The 25,681-nt window shown below is 36.8% G+C and overlaps 1 long non-coding RNA gene across 1 annotated transcript in view; it reads left to right on the top strand.

Moving 5' to 3' along the window:
• LOC119529468 overlaps positions 1–25,681 on the top strand; it is a 72,522-nt gene that overhangs the window by 5,534 nt on the left and 41,307 nt on the right. The window lies entirely within an intron of this gene.

Raw genomic sequence — 25,681 nt, 5'->3', positions numbered from 1 at the left:
AGATCATAAACATGTTTCTTTGAAGTTACTGATATGTAACAGGAGTTGTCCTACACACATAGCTATTGTGCTTAGGAATATGCACAAGCACCTTAAGATGCACCTACAGGTTTTGTTGTTTGTCTTATCTAGGAATTTATGAGTTTTCTGGTTTATGGTCTCACATTCCACCCCTCTTCTATAAATATCCCTGTGCAGTAATTGAGGAGCACATCTGGAGGCAGAATCCACACAAGACACATACACTTATAGCTAATGTCAAAAGGAAAATTAATAAAGCAGATCTCCAAAACCTACTCTGTTACGTTAAAAAGTGATACAGCCCAAAGTGTTTGTGATGGTTAGGTTCATGTGTCAACTTGGCCAGGTGATGGCGTCTAGGTGTCTGGTCAGGTAAGCACTAACCTAACCATTACTGCAAGGACATTTGTGGCTGGTTAATGAACCAGAAGGCTGGTTTCTTAAGTCATCAGTCAATTGGCTGCAGCTGTGACTGATTACATCCATGAAGGGGGTGTCTTCCACAATGAGAGAATTCAGTCAGCTGGACTTAATCCCATCAGCTGAAGACTTTTAAGTGAGACAGATAGAGGACCTCACTTCTGCTTTGGCTGACCAGCAAAGTGTTTCCTGAGGAGTTCATTGAAGCCAGTTTGTTGCCTGAGGTGTTCATTGGACACTTTCATTGGAGTTGCCAGTTTGCTGCCTGAGGATTTCATTGAACATCTTCATTGGAGTTGCAAGTATGCTGCCTGCCCCACAGAATTTGGACTCATACATACCCACAGTTGTGTGAGACAGTTTTATAAATCTTATATTTATAGATATCTCTTGTTGATTCTGTTTCCCTAGAGAACCCTAACTAAGACATGTTCCATCTATGGTTCAAGTTGGCAACTGTTAACATGCCCAAGTCAGTCTGGTTGTGGGTTGCAGCTACTTTGGTTGCCCATTTCAGAAATTCATTTCCTTCTGCTCTAAAGATTAGAAATATTAACCTAAGGAAAATACATGATTTTTTAGTAAGAACTAACTTGGGGAGGTCATAGACTGTTCAATAATATGCAGGTTACAGGCCCATCTCCTGACAAGATGGTTCCAAACAATGGCTTCTTCCCCAGGAAGGTGTACCAAGTTTTCTATGGTATAGGGTAGGACATTATAAAAAGGAGCCTGTGTATTAAGACATAATGAGAGTGAACTTCTGCTCCAGCTCCTATAGAGGACACTGTAGACTAGAGCAATGGGGGACCCTCTCTATATAAAATAGGAGTCAGAGTTATTGTTAATTCCTTTCCCTGTCCCTAAAGAATAAGAATACTTATCCACTTGGACGGTGTTTACCAGTGCAAGCTCCATCAAATTTTATGGGTGCTTTTGGGTATGGCCTGTGGCAATCTCAATACGAATTCCTATTCTAACTGGAGAAATATCTTGTTGAGGTGTTACTTCTATTCTTACTGCTAGTGGAGTGAACATTGGAGTCCTGAAAGATTTAAATGCTGAGATTTGTCCAGTCATTGGTACACTATTTTTAGCCCAATTGCTTCCTGTAAACAAGGTGCCCACCCGTGCAATGAGTGGTTTGGAGTTTATTGCTGCAGCTGTTGTTTAAAATACTGTTCTTCTTCTCTATCAGGACAGATGAAAATAACAGTTACTTTCTGTTTCTTGCATGGAGTCGTGGACTTGTAAAATCGGTGCCTTGGTCACTGTCAATGTGTTGTAGGTACCCATACATGTAGGAAATTTTCTCAAGTCCTTGTATTGTTGAAGATTGACTTACTCATTGACACCCAAAAGTCTGCAGAATGCCTGAAGCAGTATCTATATATGTTAATGCACACTTTTGTTTATTTGATAGAGGAAGGGGTTCTATATAGTCTATTGGCCAGCATTGCCCAGCCTGGATTCCCTGTGCTATCTGCCCCATACTATGAGGTAGCGGGCACTTTTGTTGAGTACATGTGGGAAAGGGCTCACATGCTGTAAGCACATTGTTATGTTTCAAAGGGAGATTTAACCTTTTGCATAATTCCTAGTCATAAGACCCTTGTGTGGCCAATCTGCTTGGTCCTGATTTTCATCAACCCATCTAACTTTTTTTTAATTGTCCTGTTCCTTTATTTGGCTTATAATTTTTTGCTGATGTCTGGGCATCTGATTATCTTGATGAGTTTAGTTTGAAGGTCATCTTTTTCCTCCTGCCTATGGTTTTTTGTCAAGATCTTCTTTGATGCTTACTCCATATTATTCTAGACCTTTATAACAGCTCATATTTAATTGTTCATAATTTTACATATTTCCTTCATCTGATTCTTACCCTGGATATGTGGTACAATTTTTGAGACAGCACCTTTTTTTAAATTAAATTCAGTTTTATTGAGATAGTCACATACCATACAGTCATCTATGCTGTACAATCAACTGTTCACAGTACCATCATAGAGTTATGCATCCATCACCCCAATCTATTTTTGAACTTTTTCCTTACACCAGAAAGAATCAGAATAAGAATAAAAAATGAAGGTAGAAAAGAACACCCAAATAATTTCCTCCATCACACCCTATTTTTCATTTAGTTTTTGTCCCCATTTTTCCACACATCCACCCATACACTTGATAAAGGGAGTGTGATCCACAAGGTTTACACAATCACACTGTCACCCCCTGTAATCTACATTGTTATACAATTGTCTTCAAGAGTCAAGGCTATTGTGTTGGAGTTTGATAGTTTCAGGTATTTACTTCTAGCTATTCCAATACATTAAAACCTAAAAAGTGTTATCTGTATGGTACATAAGAATGTCCACTATAGTGACCTCTCAACTCCATTTGAAATCTCTCAGCCACTGAAGGTTAATTTCATTTCATTTCACATTCCCCTTTTGGCCAAGAAGATATTCTCAATCCTATGATGCTGAGTCCAGATTCATCCCTGGGAGTTATATCCTGCATTGCCAGGGATATTTACACCATTGGGAGTCATGTCCACGTAGGGGAGAGGGCAGTGAGTTCATCCGCTGATTTGGCTTAGCTAGGGAGAGAGTGCCATATCTGAGCAACAAAGAGGCACTCAGGGGGAGACTCTTAGGCACAATTATAGGCAGGTTTAGCCTCTCCTTTGAAGTAAAGAGCTTGAAAAGGGCAAGCCTCAGGACAGAAGGCTCAGCATAACAAGCTGTCAGTCTGCAATGCTTGTGAGAACATCAACAACAATCCAGGTGAGAAAATCAAGCACTTCTGCATTTTCCCCCTAGCTCCTCAGGGGGACCCTACATATAAATTTTTATTCTCTGCCCAAGTTACTTTGGGATGTGTTACTATTTCTCTCTAAACAATACAAACCTACCATATCTCACTTTCTATTCAAAGTTCAATGTAATTGTGGTGTTTGAACATACTGATGGTAGAAGTTATATTGTTTAAAAAATATAGATCCTACACCAAGCAAACTTCTCTTCCCTTGGTCTCACATGGTCATTGAAGTTTTAACACACAGTCAATGTCAACATTTACCTTTTAACCTGATTTGCCTTAGTCTTAACCAGTTCTGCTTCATTCATAACTCTAATTGAAGTCTGGGCACTTTTTCAGCTTTTTTTTTTTTCTTCTCAAACAGTTGCTGCATGCATTAATACTGACATTCATATCTGCAGAGCTCTATCTCTGAGTTTCAGGTGTCACACAGATACCCAATATTCCAGAGACCAATCAGGTTATACACAAAGGGATCAGCATTGCAGAGTTTGAAGATAGCCATTACAATTTGGGAATAGATTTGATGGCTCTAAGAACTTACAATCTCGGGAGAATTACAATAATCATTTCTCTGTTAGGCTGTGCTCTAAGATTCAATTCTGATTTTACACATTGTAGTTAGTCCATATTGGTGAGGCATTGTAGTATTTGACTTTGTTTCTAGCATACCTCACTCAAAATGCTCTCTACAGGATCCATTTACCTCATTGTGTGTTTCACAGTTTCGCTCTTTCTGGTAGTTCAATATTCCATTGTATGCATACACCACAGTTCACCATTATTTTCCTCAGTTGGTGTACCCTTAGACCACCTCCAGCCATTGCAAACCGTGAATACTGCCTCCATAAACACCAGCGTGCAAATGTCCATTCATGTCTCTGTTCTCAGATCTTCCAAATATATATCCAATAATGAGGTTGCCGGACATTATGGCACACACATACTTAGCTTCTTGTGGAACCATCACACTGTCTTCCAGGTAGGCTACACCATTCTACTTCGCCAACAACAATAAATAGCTACGTCCCTCTCTCCATGATTTCTCCAGCAATTGCATCCCTCAGCTTATATTTTTCCCTGCTATTTTATAGAGATATGTTCACACACCATACAATCATCCACAGTATATAATCAATTGTTCACATTATCATCATATGCTTTTGCATTCATCACCACAGTCAGCACTTGAACATATTCATTATACCAAAAAAAAAAAAGATTTTAAAAAAATTGAAAGACAAAAAATTTAAAATACAATACAATAATATACAATACATTAATAAGGTCAAACAATGACACCACCACCAAGAATCACATACCCCTCCCTTATATACCCCTCTCATAAACATTTGGTTTTGGTATATTGCTTGTGTTATATTTAAAGGAAGCATACTACAATAATACTGTTAATCATAGACTCCAGTTTGCATTGATTATATTTTTCCCCAATACCATCCTTTTTTCAACACCTTGCAAGGTTGACATTTATTTGTTTTCCAACACATAGTAACATTTGCATATTTGTACATTTAGTCACCATTATCGACCACTCTAGGGTTTAACTAAGTTATACAATCCCCGTCTTTATTGTCTTTCTTTCCTTCTGGTGTCATACATGCTCTAGCATTCCTCTTTCAGCTTTACTCACAGACATCTTTGTTCAGTGTACTTACAATATTGTGCTACCATCACACAGTATTATGCTATCCATTTCTGGATATATACAATCAATATTGTTGAACATTCTATTGCTCCTTCAACATCAAATGCACAATCTCTATATCTCCTGATAACCTGTGTTCTCAGCCTTAACTCTCAAAGATTGCTCATTAATGTTAGTTCATATTAATGAGACCATACAGTATCTGTCTTTTGTTTCTGGCTAACTTTGCTCAACATAACATCCTTAAGGTTCATTCACATTTATATATTCCATGAGTTCATCCCATCTTACAGTTGTGTAATAGTCCATTGTGTCTGTATACCAAACTTTGTTTATCTACTCATCTGTTGATGGACATTTTGGCAATCATGAATAATGCCACAATAAACGTTGATTTAAAATGTCTCTTTGGGTCTTAACTTTTAGTTTCTTTGAGTATATACCTAGCAATGGAATAGCTGGGTCATATGGCAAATCTATACTTAACTTCCTGAGGAAAGTGCACACTGTTTCCAGAGTGGTTGCACCATTCTACAATCCCACCACCAGAGAAGACATGTGCCTCTTTCTCCACATCCTCTCCAGCACTTGTAATTTTCTGTTTTTTGGATAATGGCCATTCTGGTAGGTGTTAGATGATATCTCATTGTGGTTTTGATTTGCATTTCCCTAATAGCCAGTGAACTTGAGCATTTTTTCATATGTTTTTCAGCCATTTGTATTTCCTCTTCAGAAAAGTGTCTGTCCATGTCTTTTGCCCATTTTTTAATTGGTTTGATTGTCTTTCTATTGTTGAGTTGTAGGATCAATTTATACATTTGGGATATTAAACCCTTATCTGATATGTGTTTTCCAAATATTGTCTCCCATTGTGTAGGCTGCCTTTTTAATTTTCTAACAGAGTCCTCTGATGTACAAAAGTGCTTGATTTTAAGGAGATCCCATTTGTCTATTTGTTGCTTGGTTGCTGGCACTTTGGGTGTAAGATCTAGGAAACCACCTCCTATCACGAGATCTTTGAGATATTGTCCTATATTTTCTTCTAAGAGTCTTATGGTTTTAGTGCTTGTGTTTAGGTCTTTGATCCAACTGGAGTTAATTTTTGTATATGGTGTGAAGTAGGAGTCCTCTTTCTTTCTTTTGGAAATGTATATCCAGTTCTCCAAACACCATTTATTGAAGAGGCTGCTCTGTCCCAGTTGCTTTGGCTTGACTGCCTTATCAAAGATCAATTGTCCATAGATATGAGAGTCTATTTCTGAACACTCAATTTGATTCCATTGGTCAGTATCTCTGTGCTTATGCCAGTACCAGGCTGTTTTGAGCACTGCAGCTTTGCAATATGCTTCAAAGTCAGGTAATGTGAGACTTCTCAATTCATTCCTCTTTCTCAAGATATTTTTGGCTATTCAGGGCACCTTGCCCTTCCAAATAAATTTGGTTATTGATTTTTCTATTTCTGAAAAGTAAGCTGTTGGGATTTTAATTGGTATTGCATTGAATCTATAAACCAGTTTATGTAGAGTTTACATCTTAATTATATTTAGTCTTCCAATCCACGAACATGGTATGTTCTTCCATTTTTTTAGGTCCTGTTCAATTTCTTTTAGCATTTTCTTGTAGTTTTCTTTAAATAGGTCTTTTGTGGCCTTGGTTGAGTTTATTTTTAAATACTTGATTCTATTTTAAATAGAATTTTTTTTATCTCTTCCTCTTGTTGCACATTACTTATGTATAAGAATGCTACAGACTATTGCATGTTGATCTTGTAGCCTGCCACTTTGCTGTATTCATTGGTTAGCTCTCATAGCTTTGCTGTAGATTTTTATGGATTTTCTACATACGGAATCATGCCATCTGCAAACTGTGGAAGTTTTACTTCTTCCTCTCCAATTTGGATGCCTTGTATTTCTTTTTCTTGCCTGGTTGCTCTAGCTAGCACTGCCAGCACAATGTTGAATAACAATGGTGACAGTGCGCATCCCTGTCTTATTCCTGATCTTAGAGAGAAAGCTTCCAGTCTCTTTCCATTGAGTATGATGTTACCCATGGGTTTTTCATATATTGCCTTTATCATATTAAGAAAATTCCCTTCTATTCCTATCTTTTGAAGTGTTTTCATCAAGAAAGGATAGTGTATTTTATCAAATGCTTTTTCTGTATCAATCAGGATGATCATGTGTTTCTTTTAATTTGATTTATTGATATGGTTTATTACATTAATTGATTTTCTTGTGTTGAACCATCCTCATATACCTGGAATAAATCCCACTTGGTCATAGTGTATAATTCTTTTAATGTGCTGCTGGATACAATCTGTGAGTATTTTGTTGATGATTTTTGCATCTATATTCATTAAAGAGATTGGTCCATAATTTTCTTTTTTTTTTTTTTTTTGTAGTATCTTTGTCTGATTTTGGTATTAGGGTGATATTGGCTACATAGAATGAGTTGGGTAGCTTTCCCTCCTCTTCAGTTTTTTTGAAGAGTTTGAGCATGATTGGTATTAATTCTTTCTTGAGTGCTTGATAGAATTCACATGTGAAACTACCTGGTCCTGGGCTTTTCATTTTGGGCAGCTTTTTCATGACTGACTCAATCTCTTTACTTGTGATACATTTGTTGAGGTCATCTATTTCTTCTCAGGTCAATGTTGGCTGTCTATGATTTTTTAGGAAGTTGTCCATTTTGTGAAAGTTGTCCAGTTTATTAGCATATAATTGCTCATAGTATCCTTTCATTATATCCTTTATTACTGCAGGGTCAGTAGTTATATTTCCTTTCACATTTCTGATTGCATGTATTTACATCTGCTCTCTCTCTTTATTTATTTATTTATTTTTTTTGGTTAGCCTAGCTAAGAATCCATCAATTTTGTTGATTTTCTTGAAGAGCCAGCTTCTGGTTTTGTTGATTCTCTCTATTGTTTTCCTGTTCTCAGTTTCATTTATTTCTGCTCTAATCTTTGTTATCTCTTTTCTTCTGTTTGCTTTGCAGTTAATTTGCTCTTCTTTCTCGAGTTCCTCCAGGTGGACAGTTAATTCTTCAATTTTTGCTCTCTCTTCTCTTTTAATATAGGCATTAGGGCAATAAATTTCCCTCTCAGGACTGCCTTTTCTTCATCCCATAACTTTTGATATGTTGTGTTTTCATTGTCATTTGCCTCGAGGTACTCACTATTCTGTTTTAATTTTTTCCTTTACCTACTGGTTTTCTAAGAGTATGTTATTTAGTCTCCATATATTTGTGAATTTTACAATCTTCTGCCTGTTAGTTTTTCCCAACCTCATTGCATTATGATCCAAGATAGTGTTTTTTATAATATCAATATTTTTAAATTTGTTGAGTCTTGCTTTGTGAAACAGCATGTGGTCTATCCTGGAGAACATTCCATGAGCACTTGAGAAAAATGTGTATCCTGCCGTTGTGGGGTGTAGTGTTCTATAAATGACTGTCAAGTCTAGTTCATTTATCATACAATTCAACATCTCTATTTCCTTGCTGATCTTCTGTCTAGATGTTCTATCCATTGATGTGAGTGGTGTATTGAAACCTCCAAATATTATTGTGGAGTTATCTACTTCTCCTTTCAGTGTTGTCAGTGCTTGCCTCATGAATTGGTGCATAAATATTTATGATTGCTATGTTTTCTTGATGAGTTGACCCTTGTATTAATATATAGTGTCCTTCTTTGTCTCTTTTGTTTTACTTTCGCAGTCTACTTTGATATTAATATAACTACTCCCATTTTTTTATGGTTGCTGTTTGTGTGAAATATCCTGTTCCAAACTTTCACTTTTAGCCTATTTTTGTCCATGTGTCTAAAGTGAGTTTCTTCCAGACAGCATATAGATGGGTCCTGCTTTTTTAATCCATTCTGCCAGTCTGTGTCATTTTATTGGGGAGTTCAATCCATTAATATTTAGTGTTATTACTGTAAGGTCAGTACTTTCATCCACCATTTTGTCTTTTGGATTTTATATGTCATCTCTTATTTTTTCCTCTCTCTCTTTTTACCCTTCCTGTTATTTTTCATTTCTACACTCTCCTGCAAACCTCTTTCTCCTGTCTTGTCTTATCAGCCTGCAGAACTCCCTTTAGATTTCTTGTAGTGACAGTCTCTTATTCACAAACTCTCTCAGTGTCTGTTTCTCTGAAAATATTTTAATCTCTCACTCATTTTTGAAAGACAGTTTTGTAAGATATAGAATTCTTGGTTGGCAGTTCTTCTTTTTCAGCATCTTAAATATATCATGGTTTCTGTGGAGAAAAGTATACATAGTCTTATGGAGCTTCACTTGTATGTAATGGATTGCATTTCACTTGCTGCTTTCAGAATTCTCTGTCTTTGACATTGGACAATCTGATCAGTAAGTGTCTTAGAGTAGGTTTCTTGGTGTATATTCTGTTTGGTGTGCACTGTACTTCTTGAATCTCTAAGTTTCTGTCTTTCATAAAAGTTGGGAAATTTTCATTGTTTATTTCTTATATTATTCTTTCTGCCTATTTTCCTGTCTCTTCTCCCTCTGGGACACCCATAACATGTATATTTGTATGTTTCTTATTGTCACTTAGCTCCCTAAAACCCTGCTAATATTTTTCCATTCTTTTCACCATCTGTTCTTTCATGTGTGTGAATTCAGATGTGTGGCCTTCCAATTCAATAATTCTTTCTTCTGCCTGTTCAAATCTACTTTATATCCCTCCATTTGTATCCAGTGGAGGGATACAACATTATGCCCTTCAATCCCATAAGTTCTGCCCTTTATTCTTTCAAGTTTATGAATTCTTCCTTATAGTCATCCAGTGTCCTCCCTGTATCCTTCATCTCTTTTGCTATGTCTTCCCTTAGTTCATTGACTTGATTTTTGAATTGGTTTAGATTTGTTTGAACATCTCCAATTAGTTATTCCTTCAGTTCATTGAATTGATTTAGCAATAATTGCTTCAACTCCTGTATCTTGGTTGAACTATTAGCTTTTTCCTTTGGCTGCTCCATATTTCATGTTTCCTAGTATGGCTTATTATCTTAAGCTGTCTATGCATCTGAATTTCTTGATTGGTTTGTTCTGGAGCTTGTTTTCACTCTTTTAACTAGGGTTTTCTTGTTGGTTGGCTTTGTTCTCTAACCCTTGGTGTTCAGTTCACATTATTCTAGAATTTTAGCTTAGATTCTGTCTAGTTGATCAGAGTTTTTCACCTCTTGTTTTTCTATTTCTTGCCCTGCCTCTATGTATAATTTTTGTGTGATGGTCTCTTCAGATATGGTCAATCCCAGTCAGGATTTCCCTGTCCAGAGAGGCCCAGTTCTCAGGAGGAGAGTATGGAGTTTCCTTGAGAATGAGACCCTCCTGTGAGGCCTTTAGATTCTATGCTTCTCTTTTGCTCTCCAGCAGGTGGCACTTGCTAGCCCACAGTTCCGCCACCAGTGTAAGGAGATGTGGAGCCTTTAGTTCTCTAGGTCACCCTGACCCTGTCAGGGATGTGGCTGACTGAAGCTCATTTCTGAATTCCAGCACATGGGACTGATAACTGGTGACACAGATTTAGAAATAGGCAGAGGCTGATACATTTTCTCCTTAGGCAGCTTTTGCCTGGGTCCTCCTGGTATAGCATTAGGTTGTTTATCTATTTTTTTATTGGGGTGCCTGTGGCAATTAAGTCAGCTCATAATTGTTTACAGATTACATGTACAGGCTCCCTCTGCCCTTTCCCTTGCAAGGTCTCTTTGGTTACTTTACTTACCTCCTTTGTCCATATTCTTTCTATCTCACCCCAGTCTGCTATTGCCTGTGCCATTCAGTAATCAGCCTGACCAACTAGGGCTTAGAATAACTACTCATATCCCATACCAAGCTGGAGGTGCAGTGTGTAGCATATGCTGCATTCTTCATTCCTTATTCTCTGACTATATCCTGTAATTCTTCCATAGATGATCATTTACTTAGCGTGGATGGCATATCCAGCCTCTCCCCTTCTCCCCCACCACTCCCCCCAATAAGCCAGACCAATTTTGCAGCTCAAGTGCACCAAACAAACATTTTAAATGTCATCAGGTGTTTACCATACCTGGTAAAGACACTGACAAAGAGAGGGATGTGTTGTTATGCTAGCCATTTTTTGCCATTTCCACTCCTGAAAGCATAATACTGTCTCCTCCTATATCCCATAATCTTAGCAATCAAGCACCTATGCACTCTCTGCCTTTTATTTAAACTTTTCTGTTAATTCTACTAATTCTGTGGGGATATACTCCCTCATTACTACTTGCTTCTTAGCAGGGATCTCTTCCCTAGGGTCAGTGGGGGTCCTTGGTTTCTTTTATTTTTGTTGTTATTAACTGCCATGCTTGTTTAGGTTTGCCATCTTCAATTTCAACTTTGTCCTCCCATTCTCCCTCTCTGCACTCCTCCAGACATCTCCCATCTTCAGATTGCAGCCTATCCTCTGGATAACCACTTGGACCTGCTTCACCTGTGCATTCTCACAGCTTTACATATCATTATTTCTAATTGTCCCTCTCAGGTTTGTATTTTTTTACTTATTCATTAACATTATTGGAACATGCTAACCTAATATGCTTTCCTAGAGCTAAAACCTCTACTAGTCCCCTCACTTCAGCTTCTGCTTTTAACTGGGCTTCAGTAGAATTCCTAACTGCCCATAACAACAGCCATGCTGTGGTAGCAATTGCTTCTTTTCCTCTGATTTCCATTTGTCTCCCACATTTCCCTTCAGGACAAATAACACTCTAGCTGGCATTTTTGGGGTGTTCCTGTACTCACGCACTGGGTCAAGCTATTCCAAAAAATCAGCTACATCCCCTCACATACTGGAAGTTGGCCACCCCTGGATTGCCCCTGTTGACCAAGACTGTGTTTTTGGATCCCATTTACCTTGGCTTGCTCTGTTTTTGGTCTCCTGGCTGTCCACCATTTGTCTGGTTGTGAACCTACAGAATAATTCCTGCCAAATTTTGAAGGGCAGTTGAGACTGAAAAGAGAAGCAGGCCTCTCCATACAGCAAAATAGTAACAGTTTATTAGGGAATTTACAGACTGGAAAGCTGGTTCTGGGCGACCACAGGATGTTCAGAGCAGTGCTCCGTGTCCCCCAGGGTGATTCACGGGGTTATATGGGGTAAGAACAAGGACGGCATGGAGCCAAGTCAGAATTTGCAAGATTGTAAGCATGTTTCTTGGAAGTTACTGATTTGTAGCAGGAGCGGTTCTACTAGTACAGGTTGGTGTTTTTTGTTTTTCGTTTTTTTGTTTTTTTGTTTTTCTTTTTTGGTCTTATCCAGGAACTTATGGCTTCTCTGGTTTATGGGCTCACATTCCATCTCAACTTGATTGCTCTTGGAAGGCAAGGGGAATGTTAAGATGAGAGGGGTCCTCATATTGATAGGCAATACTTATACTGAAAACTGTATTTCTAGATTCCAAACTCTCCTTTTAGGGAAGACTTATTCAGAAAATGCAGAGTAGCACAAAGCAGGAGAAAATACTTGGAAGTTCACTGCTCTAATACAGAATCAGATGTTAAGCAAATTCTATTAAAAAACTGTCATTCTACCAAGCAAAGATGGGAATAAAATTGGTTCTGAGAGTTACTAAGATTCAAATAATGTCAAACAAGAATTTTTCAGTTTTTTTCCAATAATTGTTTATTTTGACATTTAATTGACATTTGATTTTATTGCATATATAAGCCATATTTAATAAGAATTGGAAAAATGAAGTTCATGGGGAGGAAATAACTAGAAAATTACTTAATTCCTTACCAGTCTGATTTCAATAGACATGGAATATAAAAATCAGCATATACACATACCCATTCACATATACATATGTAAAATGATTTAACATGACTTTGATTAATTTAGAAATAATGTTGGGTGAGTTGGAAAGGGGACAGGGAACCCCAGAAAATCTATAAACTGATTTAAACATCTTTATGCCATTGCACACCTGGCACAGCTTCTCAGGTTGTATCTTGTCAGTTTGGGTGACAGTCCCCAGCATAGCTCGAATGTTGATAGTCCTAAGAATAACTGTGTTCATTAATTCTTGGCATTTAGTCAGTTTTGCTAGCTACTTTTATGTCATTCTCTCCCATTTGCTACAAATTAAAAATAAAGTTGATAAAAAGCAGTATTGACAATGAACTCATTCTCGGAACATTTTTCTGTTACCTTTGATGCTAATTAAATGATATTATGTTATTGTGGGTAAATTTACCATTCTAGGAGTGCTCAGGAATGACTATGGTTTGTTAATTTCTGGTGGGTATGGTAGGAACAAGTTCACAGGAATGTAGTTATCTTAGGTTGTCTGTTTTTTTTATTCCTTTCCTGGGTAATAGTCTGTATATTTTCTTGGTGTAGAGCAGGAACATGTAGGAAGTAATATAGTTATCTGGTTATTTGTTTTTTCTTATTTCTTATTTTGTGGTTTTGTTTGAAATGGTTTTTTATTGTCTTTTTTTACTGTTTGAGAAAGTTAATTTAAAAGAAAGAAACAATGAAAAAAATATGCAAACCCCCCCTGAGGAGCTGGAGGAAAATGCAGAGGTTTGGGCTTCCTCACCTGGATGGTTGCTGATGTTCTCACTAACATTGAGGACTGGAGGGTTGATGTGCCAAACCCTCTATTATGGGACCTGTCTTTAGGTAGCCAGTTACTGCAAAGGAGAAGCTAGGCCTGCTTATAATTGTACCTAAGATTCTCCCCCTGAATCCCTCTTTGTTGCTCAGATGTGGCCCTCTCTCACTAAAAAAGCCACGCCGGCAGGTGATCTCACTGCCCTCCCCACTATGTGGGACCTAACTCCCAGGGATGTAAATCTCCCTGGAAACACAGGATGTGACTCCTGTGGATGAATCTGGACCCAGCACTGTGGGACTGAGAACATCTTCTTGACCAAAAGGGGGACACAAAATGAAATGAAATAAAGCTTCAGTGGCTGACAGAATTCAAATGGAGTCAAGAGGTCACTCTGGTGGACATTCTGACACAGTATATAGATAACACTTTTTAGGTTTTAATGTATTGGAATAGCTAGTAGTAAATGCCTGAAACTATCAAACCGCTACCCAGTGGCCTTGACTCTTGAAGATGATTGTATGACAATGTAGATTACAAGGGGTGACAGGGTGATTTGGAAAACCTTGTAGATAACACTCCTTTTATACAGTGTATGGATGGATGATTAGAAAAATGGGGGCAAAAAAAAAACTAAAGGAAAAATAGGGCGGCAGGTGGGGGATGATTTGGGTCTACTTTTTTCACTATTTTTTTATCCTTATGGTCACTTTTTCTGGTACAAGGAAAATGTTACAAAAATAGATGGGTGATCAATGAACAACTATATGATGGTAATGTGATCAATTGATGGTATATCTTGGATGATTGTACTGTGTGTGAATAAATCTTATTTATAAAAAAGAGAGATAACCAGAGGCTCTCTTCTCAGGAGCCTGAGTTTTGCAGCTAATATTTACCTCTGAGCTACAGAAAATACTTTCTGCATGAGATTCCCTCAATCTCTCCCAATTATTCTGCCTCCAAAAACATGTTACTAAAAAATGCTGATCAATCTGGTTTTGATTGATAATGTTGCTGTTCCCTTGTTGCTAAGAAAACTCAAAAGCTCCAGAAAATGAAATAGTAAATCTGAGTTGGCTAAGGAGTTTGAAGATGATGCTTTTTTTTTTTTTTTTCCATCCTCTAAGTTTCTCCATCTGTCAAATAGGGGCAGGATAGCCATCCTCTCTAAAGCACATGGTTGATTCTGAGACCCCCGAATGAGATCACAGAGATGAAAACTTTTTGCAAACTGCAAAGTATTTCACAATAAATAATCCCCACTTATCAAAATCAAGGGACCAGGAAGTGAAGATATTATCATATTGGTCCCTGCCACATCATTGCCACATCCCTGGATCTGCAGGGAACATTGTCACAAACAATGGTGGCATTATCACTAAATGACTCTCCCCTGCTGAAGGCTCTGGGGAGTCTACTTGGTATCCTCCTTTGTTCTTTGATATTCCCACTGGGCTGTAGCCAGGGAAACAATATCTTCCCCTCCCCAACCTCCTCCATGCACAATCCTCCCTGGAGTAGGATTCCAAACACCTGTTCCTAGAATGGCAACTACTGCAATATAAAAAGGTTCCTCCAGGAGGAGGTTGTATTTTTTTTGTGCAAACGTGGCTAAGAAGCTCAAAGCCTGACTTCTATCTCTTGATCCCGGAATGCTTGCTGTTCATCTGTTTCAAAAGAAACGTGTATAACAGACATAAGCAAAATTGCCGTGGGTGTGGGGGTGAGGGGGCGGGAATGCAGGGAGGGTAGGGGCGTCTCTCAACTAATCGCAGAACATACCAGGTTAAAGAAAATGAATTTGTAAATTTTGGAAACATGACAAAGTATCAAATGTACATAATTGCTATGTAGAATTGCAAAACATGAGGTAGAAGTTCTAATTGTTCTGCAATAGTTTTTTTCAAGACCAAAAAGTAAAACAAAGGCAGCCAGTAAAAATGTTGATACAGATCTACATGTATTAACAGGAAAAATGTCAATTATATATTTTAATGAAAAAACATTTCAGAATAATGTGCATTCTATGTTCCAGTTTTTGTAAACAATAAAACTCTGTATGATGTATGTAGAAAAATGCGTAGAAGGGGATTCACCAAATTATTAATAGTAAAGAGTGGAATGGCAGAAAGAAACAAGAAACTTTTGTTTTTGTTTAAATATTGTTGAAGCAGATTTTTTTAAAACAATAAAATGTGCATAGCTTTTGAATTAAATGAAAAGAGAAAGTGATTTAAAATGGAAAAAAAAATAATCACGGAAGATTATGTATGTCATTTCATGGATATCCCATCATCATCCTGTACAATGTACCAGTGCAACCCTCCTTTTTGGTCCCCCCTTCCCACAACTATTTTAGTGACCCTAAATCTTTGGTGGTTTTGGAGACAAAGGGAGTAGTATGGGACTAAGAGAGAAAAAAAATCCAGTTAAAAACACTTTGAATAAACAATTAAGAGAATATGCTTCTGGGTGCTGACACCAAATTTTTTATAGTATAGTATTGTACCAGTAAATTCAATTTCTTTTCATGTTCTCTCTATGGATAACAGCAATAGTAATTCTGTATACCACCTCACAAGCTATGTAGAGATAAAAATTATAAAGTATTTTACTACTTCAAGCTCCCAAGTAGAAAAATCACTGTACAAATAGCAGGACTATTATTATCATCATAATTGTTTTAATTATTAATAATATTGTAAGGAACACATTTCTGAGATGTTTGTCATTAGAAACATTATCTTTTCCCCTCTCAGTCTGTAGGGTATTGTTCTTCAAACTGATTCTCCCTGTATCTTAACTACTTTTCTTAGGGGTTATCTCAGAAATTTCAAAACTGGATGGCTCTAAACTTAGTAAATGGAGGAATAAAAACATTTTAAATCAACAGACACGTATGTAATTAACCCCCTCCTGCACATAAACCAGTGTCCAGTCATTATCACCTGTTGAAACTGATCTGTACCTCCTCACTTAAAATCACCTTCAGACAGACTGGATGAATTCTAATAGCTTCAGTGACATCAAATTACTTTCTTTATATGATGTTTTTCAATTCATAGACATGTGTGGTTACACAGTGATAAATCAGAGGAATATTACAGTTAATGTGTGGGTACATCTTTATTAGCCCCAAATCATTAAAGACAAGTAATGTGTCCAGGGTTGCATTATGATAGAGAAGCCATTTGTTTTGTCATTTAACATGTCATCTTAAAGAATAGTGCTGAAAAAGGAAGGCAGCAACAACAACAAAAAGGCAATGAAAAAAAGTTACTAACATAATTGAACCCCATGGAAGCACTGGAGAGTGACAAATTGACTCACGGTGCCTTCAAAGAAAAGTTTACCTGAGAGAGCACCCACACACACCACCACCACCATGTGCTGATTAATAATGGGCCTCAAACTCTGCTCATTCTTCATAGACATAAAAGGAACCGATATTCTCTCAGATAGGTTTCACCAGCTCATTCCAGCTCAGCTTTTTGGAATGAGCTGTGCACAGTATCTGTAAACTTAGTGGTTCTGAATCATTGTGATCAAACATTTAAGCCAGGGATCAGCAAACATTTTCTGTAAAAAGGATGAGATTGCATATGGAAAGGACAGATTGTATATATTTTAGGCTTTATAGGCCATATACTCTGTCGCTAACTCTTCAACTCTATCTTAAAAGTGTAAAATCAGCCAAAGACGATACATAAACAAATGACCATGACTGTGTTCCAATAAAATTTCATGTCTCTACACTGAAATTTGAATTTCATATAATTTTCAATTGTCGTGAAATATTTTTCATCTTTTCATTTATTTTCAACCATTTAAAAATGAAAAAAAAATCATTCTTGTTCAAGGGCCAAACAAAAACAGGTTGTGGGCCAGAAATGGTCCACGGGCGATAAATTATAACTTCTGACTTAAACAATAGCCTACAAGTCAATACTAATGACATTGGGAAACTATAATGATCTTTTAATTTACTAGACTCACCCATATGGCAAATCTCATGAAGTCTGTCTCCAATCTAATTGCCACTGACCTTGTTCTGGCAACTCTCACTAAAACTTGTCCTTTACCTTGATAACAGGATTCTCTTCTGTTTTCCCCAGTTGATGAGTCATGCCATTACTGTAAGCTTTCTAAATCTGGTATAGCACGGGCTCAGACTACTTGAAATCCAAGTCTGCCTCCCTTAGCCTGACAATCCCTTTCTTCCCCACCAGCTTTCAAGCTCTCTGCCTTTGCTCATACTGCCTCCTGTGTGGAGTAACTTAAGAGTCTGCTCTTTGCTTGCATCATAAAAACCTGTGTATACCTAGGAGCCAGTTCAAAGTACAAAGAGTCCTGTCTACTTGTCAGATCTGCTCATTCCTGCATATCACTTTGAAGTACAGCTTCTGAACAACTTGGGCATAGGGTCTAAGGCTTATTTATCTCTGTATCCTCTGACCATGTGCTCAAGAAATGATCACAGAGTGAACTGAATTGATGTTGTCCAAACCAAATGCAACAGACCATCTCTCAGTGCCCCAGTGTGGGTGCTGATCTCTCTCAAAGCACTTCTGGGCCACCTTAGTCCTTAGAAAAGAACTGGGAATATCACACACAAGGAAAGACAAGTCAGACATTGTGATTACTAATAAAGTAAAGTCTGATTTCCAAGAAAATACTTTAGATAATGATACAGTTTTGTGGTTAATAATCCTATTTCACTTGTGTTGAAAATACATGCATTTCCAACTGTGTATTTGGTCTGTCTACTATACAGCTGTTATCATAGCCCAGTGCCAATAGACAAGTGCCAATAAGGAAACATGAATTTCAGAAGACACATACTATCTGGGCATATATAGAGAGAAAACACAGCACAGTAACTCATGACATTGCTAATTCCCTAAGTCAGTGCATAAGATCTACAACATGAATAAATAAATATTTATTCAGCATTTATTCTGTGTTTGGCACTAGCATATTCTTTAGCTGATAGAATCATCCAGGTTTGTCCTATCCACACAAATACTTGGATGCTTTCTCCTCTATGGAAAGCTCATAACAGCAGGCATTCATCAGACCTTCAGTATTTTTCATACTTTTGAGAACAAGGATATGAAAATGTCCAAGCTGGAACTAAAATTTTGTAAATGTGTGCATGGATCATTGCTGTTTTTAAAAAAGATAAATAATGCTAGCAAAATGCTCCTATAAAATGCAAATAGTATATTTCTATCTTGTCCAATGATATACAGAACACATCTATAAAGAGCCTGATAACATAGCAAGGTCCTTGAACTAAATTACAATGTGTGCATTCTTTACAGTGTTAATTATGAATAGTTCTCATAGAGAAGTTACAATTATAGCAAGGTGGTAGTCTAATTATCAGACAACTGTTTCCATTTTCTTTTCACAGCACTGAGACAAATGATGCGCAACACATTGTTTATATTATACAGGTTTTTCTTTAATGCTACTTGTTTCAAGATTTGTTGAAGGTGACTTAGAAGAAATATAGACTAGCAATACATGATATTAAAATAAATTTATAAATGTACAAATAAAGCATATCTTAAATAATTCCCACTTTCAAATTGCCTTAAGTCAGAACACAAATTTGATAGCTTTCTAGTAGCCAACTCGAAAACAAAACTAAGCAAAGCAAAACAAAGAAATACACCTTGCCCAGGTACATTTTTCATGGCACCCATAAGATAAAAAAAGACCAGTTTCTTTCAGCAATAGAGTTCTTTCAGGTCCTCACAAAAAAGAGATACCATGAAATGCAATAAGCTATATTTTCAACAGCATTCTTAGTATTGAAACAAAAATTAGTTTCATAATACTCATAGTATGTCCCACAATACTGGCAAATGGCATCACTTACATTTCAGTAATAGCAAATTTATGGGAGGTGGAGGGAGGTGGGGAGGTAGTGTGAAATCATTTAAATGTCAAGCTCTGTGATAATTTTTTAAATATCTGACATTTCTGTATTTATTTTTGAAATGGCTCTAGGAGCTAGTTTCACTTACAATTATAAAAAAATTATTGAAATGGTAGGTAGAAAAACTGAACCATTTAAAAATATAGTGTTACAACTATAGAACTTCAGCAGTAAGCTTTTAGCAATTATTGTTAGCCACAGAAAACCCTACTGCTTATTAACTGTTAACATAAGCAAAACTGATAGCTTAACCATGCCTATATTTTAACAAACCATAAAACTCAAGAGATAGTATCTTTCATTCCCCAAATTTAAAAGGAGTCTATTAAGAGAGCATTTGATATCATATCACCATATTTTGTTAGATATTTATGTTATATAAATATTAATGGCAACTCAACAGAAAAGAATGTCTCTGATCTCCATTGTGTTATCATCAAGGTCTTTATTAAGTTCTTAACTTGCTACAAACCAAGCTTTAGGTTAACAATTGGCCTGACCTCTAGAAATTTACAATCACAAATAGATGAGTGCTAACCTGTTCAGTGAATTTGTTAAGTAAGTAGGCATAGGTTTCTAGACTTATAAATTGATCTATTATAATCGTTACATTCCACTGATGTATTTGCTTTCTTTTCCTCAAACAGTTTGCAGTTTGAGATAACAAATTAGCATGCCCTGCATAAGCAACTTTAAAAGCAGCAGTGTTGAGAAAGGATGCCATTGCAGCCAAACATAGAGAAATGTACACACTTAAAAGTATGAAAGAAGAATTAGAATTGACAGGGAGAGTGTTGAGTAAGTCATGGCAGGTGTATCAGAAGAAAAACGGTTGAGAATCCTTGGCTAGATACATGCTTGCAGTTGCTAACTTTTTGCTATATGAGATGTCTTCCTGCCAAATCTTTATTATGACTTTTTCTAGAGGCCTCCTGTGACAGTTGGCATGATACTGTTGAAATATCTCTGAACTGGAAGGCTGGTGACCTTTGACTTGGTCTTACTTCCAACAAAGACTAACTCTGAGTTCATATTCAATATTGCACAAGTTCCAATATCCACCAACTTCTGTGACATTGAATGTTCTCTCTTTTCCTTTATTTCTTAAAAAAAGTGGATATTTGGCTTGATATTAATGCTCCAAGGCAAATGTTTCAGGCTTTAACCTAGTAAGTGCTTGATATTAAGTATAATTAAAATTCAGCCTTCATTAAACAATCAGTTTTCACATAATTGTTCAAATGCATCACTTTTTCTGGTAGCTTCAATGCCAGATAATTTGGAATGGCCAAACTAAGGGATAGCATGCCATTTGGAATATTTAAAGTATCACTCATATGAGGAAATTCAAGGGGTCAAGACCATTGCATCCTAAGTCAAAATTCTTAGACCCTGATGACCCTTAAAATCAGAACATGCCAATGGAACCCATGCTAAGATCGTACAATGTCCTCCAAGTTTCTGTTTCCCTGGCAAGTATTGTAAGCCATACACCAACAATCTTTAAGATGATCCAGAAGTGCCTGTGTATAGTAAAACTCCATCTAAATTAAGTTAGCAATGAGGACTCTTGGGAAATGCATGGACCCTATTAATGTGTATATGATTCTTCCAAATGTGAGTTTCCTCAATTAGTGGATTTTCAGCCCCAATTGCTGACCAGTATTACGTGGAAGTACTGAGTCTTAACTTTTGAGTAGAGCACAATATTTGTGAAATTGAGTTAATCATACCTTAATATATTATAATTTTAAAAATAACATATGGTAAGATATGCTCAAGTTCATATTGGTGTAAGAATTTATTGTGCAATTTAATACCATAAAATTACAAGGAAAGTATAATTTCATCCAAAAGAACCAAATATTTTAAGTTACCAATTTCCATAACTATACTTCATATCTAGACACTGATGTCTACCAACACAATAACTCCATCCCAGGTCACTTGGCTCAACCTCAGACCCATATATCCACCTGCCTACTGTTCTTGACAATGAGTTGTAGCACTGATCATTCAAACTCAGCATGTCTTTCTTGGAGAGTTGCTTCCCTTATTCCTTAATAATATAATCCTTGCTTTTTAGTTGGGTATGTGGTCACCTGGAAAATAGAGTAGCGTCCTTTGTCTATAGGAGTCACATTGGGGATAAGCTCTGGCGAATAGGATTTCTAATCTGGTGGCTAGAATACAGATGTGCATTCCATAGCTAGGATACAGATGTGTTAGTAGGAGCTCAGGAAGGCATACTGAACCATAATTAGGAAGACATATATTCATGATGGTGGGACAGCAAGATAGCAGGAGCCTAGATTCTTAGTATGCTCTTGGGCATATATTACTGCAGTCAACAAAATGTTAGATGTGGGCTTCATAAAAAGAGTCCTAAATCCTTGCACAGGCTTTCTGATGGACAATTGGGAGCTACCTGATTCCTATGTGAACCTCCCTATCAGCTTTTACCTGCCTACCTCCAATCCTCTTTTACATTAAACAGAAGTAAACTTCCATTTTATGTAAGTCATTGTTACTCTGGGTTTCCAGTCACTCACAATGAAATCTGGTATTACTACAATATCCAAAGTAGATGCAATCAAGTTAAATTACCATTTTTTATACCAGTATTTCTGGTAAAAGAAGAAATTAAGAAATATTGTTCTCTTGTAGTTTCCATATCAGAAAAAGATGATAAAATACTTAATCTGCTCTGGCAGGGTAATTTTGCTATAGAAGTAAAAAATCTAATACTAATAAATCAGAAGACCAAGGTTCTAATCCAGGCTTTCCTAGTAACAGGTTCTCTGAGTTTAAGCAGGTAACTGCCATTCTCTTGTTTAGTCATCTAAAGCCTGGGCTTTGGGCCAAACAGTGTGGGTTTAGTCCTGCTTCTCACTAGCTAGGAGTAAGTTACTCACCCTCTCTTAAGACTTCATTTCCCCACGTATAAATGGGGGTAATGATAGGACCTCAGAGGGTTCTTCTAAGAGTTACATGAAATAATACTTGTAATGCAATTTAAAACATGCCAGACACAGGGTAAATGATCAACAAATGTTGACTATTGTCATCATTTTATCCTTCAAAATGCGTAACTAATCTGTTTTTAAATTGTAATGAAAAAATCCCTAAAGATGCTTCATGTGTGCCTGAGAGGATAAGGAGAAAGCAGAGCAGGTGAGGGACCTAAGCCTCAGCCCCACTCTAACACAGCAACTCTCCTCTCTGCTTCAGGGGTTCACCTTTAACCTTCTGTGCAAAATGGATTAAACTGATCAATAAAATGTAGAAAACCATTCATCTTTGGATCCATAGAGATCTAAGAACATATAAATCAGGAAGCTTCCAATTGTGCATCACAAAGTCAGTAAAAGGATTTAGGACTCTTTTATGGAGCCCATATCTAGCTTTTTTGTTGACTGCAGTAATATATGCCCAAGAGCTTAATAACAGCTGAATATGCTGCATGGTTTGGAAGATTGGTCCAAAATATTTTAGATATATCCATTTATTATCCCTGGTATTTTCTTCATCAGGAAAATTGAGACACTAGGATTAAGCCAATTGAATGTCAAGGAAAGTTAGCTCTGCTTAATCACAGGAGCATGAATGATTACAATGATCATAGTATGGGGACAGCAGGAGTACTGGAAAGTTATAGGGCCTGGAGATAGCTCACACCTCAACTCTATCAATTACTAACTCAGAGATTTGGAAGTATCAAGCTTCCTAATCTTTGGTTTCTTTATCTGTAAAATCATGATAATATTAAAATTATCTGCCTCAATGGGTTGTGGGCAAGTACCAAATAAGAAAATATATGTTGGAATAATGTTTCTGCATGTGCATGTGTGTGTGTGTATGTATTTATCTCAGGAATTTTTTTATTCCTACAGTTTATATCCTTTCTGTATTTCACTAACTTGACATGAAAGGCTTTAAATGTGCAATAACTAGTTTTAAAGAATCATGTATTTCTATATAAGTTGACATGATAATAGTTATAATATTATTTATTGGGTTATATAGTCAAATGTGTTAATTTAACTCTACAACTTAACAGCCTGTGACTTAGTATGTGGGCCAACTGGAAGGACAGATTTCACTCTATTATTGACTCACACCCATTCCTGTGATCACAAGCAAATTACCTAATCTTTGAAAATTTTATTCCTTTCCTTTATAAATGCAGACAGCAATGTTTCCTGTCAAGCAGCCTCAAAGATCTACTTCAAAAATTATCCATTAAATAACATAGTCCCTTGAAGATATAAATTTTATCTTTCAATACAAGACAGCTAAATTAACGTAATAGTAGGATCCTCTAGTAGACAAAGAAGATGTTGCAGGGCAGGACAGGGATGTGATTAGCAGCACAGACTTTGGAGTAGAATAGGCCTGGGTAAATTCCCAGTTGTGTCATTTATTAGCCCTGGGCAAATAATGTTACCTGTCTGAGCCTCAGTTTCCTCATCAGTACACTGGGCATAATATTAAACTAGAGGTTGTTAGAAAGATTAAATGCCCATAATGTTTTAGAACAGTACCTGACACATAGTACATATGAAACAAATGATAGCTAGTATAATTTTGTCTTGTAGTAACTCATAGCTCGACTTTAAGCAAAGTACCAAACCTCTTCTGTGTCTCTGCTTTTGCAGTTTCAAAAAAGACTTATCTGGAATTTTCAGATAAATGGTTGTAGGATAAAGATTAATGGGACCTGCACACCACTTTGAATTCCCCTAAGGTTAGTTTTGTCATCTTAAAATTACTATTCTAAAAATCTCAGCAATTGCCCAAGCACACGGGGCATGTATACACCTGGGAGATGATTGGGCTTGCAGGTCCTGGCATGACTTGGTGTCTTGGAAGCCCAGAAATCTCCCTGCTCTATAACCCACTCATTTCAAACTTATTAAATTTCTCCTGAATCTGTGAGGGAATTCTTCATGACTCTCACCCATTATCTTCAATGAGAGTATTCCAAGGGAGTATGATTTAAGTACTTTTAGTATAGTTCCTCTAAACCACATCTAGACAAAGCTGTGAAATACAACCAGAGCATCCCTTTCACCAGCTACCATCTCAGAAGACCTGCCCCCTAATTGCTCAGCTCTCCCCATTCTCAAGGACTAAAGCCATCAGGCACGCTAGGAATCCCAGTCCTGATGTCAAAGCACAGGAAGGTACTATTTTTCTTTAATGTTTCTGTTTATTTCCTTTTGGTTGAAGCAACAACATGTTTTCAGAAGAGAGTAGACAATAATGAAAGAAAAACAAAGATCCACTACAGTTATAGTTATTACAGATCAATGGATTAGTTCCATGGAATTCTGTCCTGAATGAACTTGATTTTCAAAACAATAGCAAACATAATCCTCTTTAGAAACAATGCTGTTGTAATTGAAGTGCTATTCTCTTCAAGTCACTGATCACCTTTGAGTTAGTGTGGGAAAGTTAGATTACACACTTATTTTGTTTACATACAAAGACAGCTTTAACAAAATGAATTAAGTGCAAACAGTACATGCTTTAAAATTGCTTTAAAAACCTATAAATGGAACTGAAATTATATAGCAGCCCTATTCCCTCAACATATATGTGCATTATTTCATATTAATCTGTAGATGATGTTTCTTTGTCTATATGCTTTCCGTTTCTCTATTAAAGTGTAAGCTTTCCAAAAGACTCCTCTTTTAGACCCACGCATGGTAGACAATGTGTTATAGTGGAAAGAACATGGACTTTAGTGTCAGTAAAACCAGAGTCAAATTCCAGATCCAATACTTACAAACCCTAGACAATCTGAGCCACAACCATTTTCATCTTTTAAAGTAGTGTTGATAATAACTCTCTAGGTATTGCCAAAATTAAATGAGATAACTTTAAAAAAAAATTCACACTATAGAGTAGGTGTTCAACAGATAGATTCCTTCCACCCAAGACTTAGTACACAATGAGAATTTGATAAAAAATATATTGTATGTACTAGGACTGATGTTGGCTGAAGGAGAAGTGAGACCCAGTGTTAAATACTTTTGATCGAGCCTAAAACTAAGTAGAGTGACCCTTCATCATCACTATCTACTGACTGATCTCAGGGGGTAACATTGCTAGATTTATATTAGCTCAAGGTTTTCCCTGTGGACAAATGGATTTTAAGATCCAAAAAGACCACCTTTCTTTGTTTGGCACAAACTGCCCA

The sequence above is a fragment of the Choloepus didactylus genome, chromosome 3 (assembly GCF_015220235.1).
Source record: "Choloepus didactylus isolate mChoDid1 chromosome 3, mChoDid1.pri, whole genome shotgun sequence".
Lineage (NCBI taxonomy): Eukaryota > Metazoa > Chordata > Mammalia > Pilosa > Megalonychidae > Choloepus > Choloepus didactylus.
The sequence above is the reverse complement of the archived record's forward strand: the minus strand, read 5'-3'. Positions and strand labels throughout refer to the sequence as shown.